The following is a 5,303-nucleotide window of genomic DNA, read 5'->3' on the forward strand; positions in this document are numbered from 1 at the left end:
CAGCAGAGCGAGGTCCACACAGCCCTAGGGGCATGTCTGAGAATGAACTGTTTGCTAAACGGTTTACTAAAGGGAAATAAAAAATTTAAAAAAAGAAAAGATTGCGTTCTAATTCTTGCCTGTACATGCTGTTGGTGGTGGTATTTTTGGAGGTTTTATTTTTCCGTGTCTCAAAGTTATCTGTTATTGACCGTCTCCTCATAAATATTCGTAAATTCCTAGTGGCTGAAAGCCTGCTGGGGGGCCAAGGAGGCCCCCAAAGTTCTCGGGGGTAAGAAAGGGGGCTGCCTGGGCCCCATTTGGCTTTCAGATGTACTGTGCGGCAGAGTTAATGCGTGATTAATTTTATTCATAAAAATGTTAATCACTTCATTGTGAGATCTTTTTAACATTCAGTGCAGCGAGCACCTTTTTAATTTCTCCTGCCCACCGTCTCGCAGATGTATTTAATATTTTCAGACACCGCCGCGGCTGCCAGAGGACCCGGCACTTAAGCATACGTTTAAAATTCAAACAACAGGAGACGCTACAGCGGAGACAAACAAGCAAACGGAGGAGACGCGAGGAAGACGCACAGTCCGCAAGTGGCCGCAGGCCCAGGGCTGGCAGCGTGCGGGACCCTCCCCGCCGCACCTCTGCGCAGCTCCCCCAAGAGCAGTTTCAAGTCCAAGGAATCAGGAGAAAAAGCTCTTTGGTTGGAAGGCTTCAACTGTCTCCGTGTTATTCGGCTTCCTGGCTCGGACTGAAGTCTCTGGGGACCGTGGGGTCAGTGGGACGACGGGGTGGGCGTCCAGAGGTGAGCTGGGCGAGCGGCTTCCCCACCAGGCCCCCCGGGGCAGCCGGGCCATTGTGTGCCTGCATTCAGGCCATGTGCTCAGGCACCAGATTAATGGATTAGGGGATCAGAGACACCGGCTCTCCGTGCGCCCTGCCCTCGAGGTAGGGGACTTCCAGCAAGGGTCAGGACAACAGCCGCCCCTGAGAGGCGTGGGTCTCCACTGCCAGGCCCTGTGCTGGAGAGGTGGTGCAGGCACGCGGCTCCCTCTGTGCCCACCTCACTCCTCTGACTTCCCATTCAAGATAATTCCAGAATTCCAGGCCTCTCCAGGGCCTCCTCCGTGACTCCTGTGGGCCATGCGCCTCTTGCTCCATTGAAAACCAGTGGTAAAATATGAATGTTACAACCGCTGTTGGCATAAAAATGAATATATTGATAGACATTAACACATTTTCTTTGACCAAAATGGTACTTTTTTTCCTTCTCATTTGAAAAGAAATTAGAACATGTTCACGGGTCTCTAAGAGCACGGTGGGCCCATCAGCCCACCTCCTCTGCCCCCCTCTGCGCTCACCCTGAGAGCGCCCAGGTTCAGAGTCCCTACTGAGTGGGGGAGGGGTACGTGTCCAGCTCCCTGAACGGGAGCACCGGAGGACGCCAGTGGTCCCCAAGGCCAAGGGATGACCTTGGGAGGCCTTCCAGCTCTGGAGCTATAGTTAGAGCCACAGGCTGGTGGGCCTGCTGCAGAAGCCAGGGAGAGCCCCCCCGCCCCCCCATCTGCCATCCCCCCCCCCACAGGGCATGGGACCTCTCCAGGGATTGTGCAGGGCGGGTGGGGTCCTCCTAGCCAAGGAAACGTTTCCAAGGGCAGTGCTCCCTCCACAAGGGCTGTGGAGGGACCCCTGCAGGGGGCTGGGGGCCGCCATCTTCCCCAGGGTGCACTCCGTCTACCCGCTAGCCCACTCTTCTGCCAACCCAACTCCGGACTCCAGACCCAGAGCCTCGTGCCTGGCTGCCCTCCCCACCCGAAGCCACGCTCTGCAGAAGAGGCCATCACCATGGGGCAGGGCTCTGCCCGGGACGCTTCCCAGGGCCTGGGAAGTCACGGCGCCACAGGACGTGTGTGCAGCATGGCGCCAGGTACCCAAGAGTTTCCTTCCTCCAGTCCCCGGACGCCTGAGAGCCCAGCTGACCCGTGTCCCAGTGCTCGGTCCTATGATGTGGCCCATGCAGCCCAAGTCCAGTGGCCGGAGGCTGCAAGGGCCTTCCAAGTACCTCCTGCCAGCTCACGCCAAACCTGCTCAGAGCCGACCCNCAAACCTGAGCTTGGCTTCCTCCCCTCCTTTCCGGCCTCCACCTTGCGGGATGCAAGGTCCAAATCCCATTCCCCACTGCACACTGGGCCCTGTTACTTTGGAGAGAGCATCCCTGGCTCCTATCTCTCCGAATTAGTGTCCCCAACTCCTTACCTCCAGCCGGCGGCCCAGTCCCCCCCAGGCCATGGCTGGGAGCAGCCAGGCAGCCTCTGGCTGGTTTGTACCATCCGGAAGGAGAGGAGAGAGGGCAGCTGTGGGGGGAACAGAACCTGATTCTCTGAGTCAGGAGAAGAGCTCCGGCAGCCCAAGCCTCTGCGGCAGGGGCTGAAGGCCAGCGTCAATCCCAGGGCACCCGTGCGCCACGACCACCCTGCCCTTTCTCTCTCCTTCCCCCCCCCCTTCTCTCTCTGGCTCCCTGAGTCTCTGGCAGAGCCCCGTCCACAAGGACGACTGAAACTTTATAGGGCATGATTCATTGGGTGGCGCGCCCCTCGGAGCCACGGCGCGTATTACATTAATCAGTGTCAGACCACTAAAACCGAGATATGAATATGAATTCCCCATATTGCAGCCGAGATAAATGTGCTTGTGAATATAATTGATCAAAGGAAGGAGCGAGGGAGGGATGGTGAGAACAGAGACTTCAGACTCCAGGCCAATGACTGGGGTGGGACCCGTGCCTGCTCCCCAAATCTTCACTCTGGGAGCACGGGGTGGGAGCAGGGAATCTAGAAGGTGTGTGCTTCTGACGATTTCCCTGCCATGGGACCAAACTGGAGCAGAAAGAGGGTCTCCATGCAGGACTTCCTACTCTTCCCTGAAGACTCCACAAACAGAAGTCCTCTGCCCCAGACACACGCTGTCCTTTCTATGTCCCCATTGAGGAAGGGGCACAAATATTAATCCTGTAGACATCCCTCACTCCTATCCCTTTTCGGGGTTCAACTTCCTCTTCGCTGGTCCCAGAACTATGCCCACTGTCTGAAACGGTCCCTAGGCAGGGATCAAGTATGAGAGTACTTCTGCACATACAGAAAGGTCCAGAAGCATTTTTGCTTTGGCTCTGGGAGGAAAAGAGGTCTCAATGTCTACTCCCGGACATTTCAGGAGCGGAAACCCCAGGCCCAGGGCGGCTGGGGTGCCGCACACCCTACGAGTGCACACTCAGGTGGCTAAGGTGGTCGGGAAGGATGGAAACAAATCATGCACAAAGAACAAAAATGATTTTTTTCAATGCTCGATTAAAAATTCATTTCTAGCTTTTCACTCGAGAAAAATAATTCCGAGGCTGGAGATCTGATTTCTTTGCATGGGGAACTCGGGTCAGCAGGAGGGTGCACAGACCCTTCAGGACGGACGTGCAGGCCACTGGGTTCTCTCGGCTGTGACGCAGCTGCTGAGCACACGCTGGCCCAGCCCCCTGGACAGCGGCATTCGGGGATCCCAAAGGTATTGGACAGGGAAAAGGAGAAGAGTAGAAACAGGGGGCGTGCAAGCGGCCGATGCCTGCACGGGCCATCTATCTGATCCTGGGAAACGGAGCTCCTCTGCCACTGAGCGGATGGACTCGGTGCCCACCTGAATCCCACCTGATGCTCCCAGCGTCGCCCAGGGGGGTCCACCAGCACATCCTGGGGACCAGAGCCGCATGTCTGTGCCAAGACCGCCATTCCTCATCAGGGCAGCGGGTCGCGGCTGGTCGAACCTCTCTAGACGGCACTCTTGCCAAGGACACAGGATCCCTCTGTGCCCAGGGCCACGGCGCGGTGTGAGGATCCACAGGGGAGCCCCGTGTCCAGGGCAGACCAGGAGCTCCTCTCTGAATTCCCAAGCCCCACCCCGATGATGGAATCACCACCGTGTGAGAACCCCGCTTCCACTCCTTCCCCAAAAATGCCAGCAGCCCAACCAGCAGGCCCGCCACCGCACCCCCAAATTCAAACAACCGGTGACACCCAAGATCACAGAGAAAGCCTGAGCACCACAAATCGAGGCTCGGCGCAAACGGCAACAATAAGGCCCGGCACCCCAGATACAGCTCCCAGGGCGCCCCAGGAGCCAGATCAACGCCTCGGTCAGGACCCCATTCCGCTTCCAGCCCATAGAGGGCGCGCCGAGCACGTCCATCCGGGCTGGAAACACCGCCACCGCGGCCGAGGCCCCAGCGTGGCCGCCTGNGCAGCCCAGAGGCTACATCAGCCCCCAGGCCCCCGCCCGCCCGTCAGGACAGTTTAAAAGAGCCTTCTAATCTCTCCGCGTTTGATTTCACCAAGTCACTAAAACACGCATTCAAAGCCAAAATTTCATACTCCCTACGTCCTCAGTCTACCCACAGAAAGACCCGACCCGTGATGCACTGTTCCGACAACTTGGTTATAAATGGATTTCTAATCCCTAGTTCTCCTCTCGGGACATAACTGGAAATTCTTTTCCTTTTTCCCTCCACTGTTGTCCACGTTAAGAAATCGTCTTATAAACTGCTGAAAATCAAACTCCTTTATGTCCAGAGAAAGGCGTGCCCCCCGATCAACGGAGAAGGGTCGGAAATTAACACTGCCGACGAGAAACTGCCCGAGTGACAACAGCGACAAACGCAGCGACAACCGAAGGGCTGGAGAAGCACGGTCTCCGTGGAAACTCCCCGGGGAGCCCCCCTGCCGAAGCCGGGGCCCCTGGGCACCGCCAGCACTCCGGAATTGGGGCCATCGCGGCAGCCCAGCCACACACAGCAGCGCGACAGTGGGCATCATTTCATTTAGTTTATTAGACAAAAATATATGATTTAGACAAGTTCGCTGCCGCGCTATTTACAATCTGAAATCACTCTATATACAGAAAGAAGAAGGGGAAAAAGACACAAGCACGTGGGGCATTTACCGAGTGGGTCGTCAGCCGGAGCCCTGGGCAGAGGCCGGGCGCTGGACCGAGCNGCCCCTTCTGCAGAAAGCGATGGGTGGCAGTCGTGGACGTCGTGGCCTTCTGTGTCCTTCACGCCAGTCTGGAATATTTGTCCGGGGTCCTCCCTCCTCCCCTCCCTCCCGAACTCCTCCCCCCTCCCCCCTCGAAAGTGAAGGACGACCCTGCATCAGGCGGATGGGAGGGCGGCTAGGATCCGCGGTGTTCCCTCCTGCGGGGCCAGTGAGCTGCGGGCAAACACAGGGACAGGGTCAGGCCCCGCCGGCCCCCAGCCCGGCCGCGCTGCGCCCGCC

This window comes from Crocuta crocuta, unplaced genomic scaffold, assembly GCF_008692635.1.
Source record: "Crocuta crocuta isolate KB4526 unplaced genomic scaffold, BGI_CrCroc_1.0 scaffold89, whole genome shotgun sequence".
Classification (NCBI taxonomy): domain Eukaryota; kingdom Metazoa; phylum Chordata; class Mammalia; order Carnivora; family Hyaenidae; genus Crocuta; species Crocuta crocuta.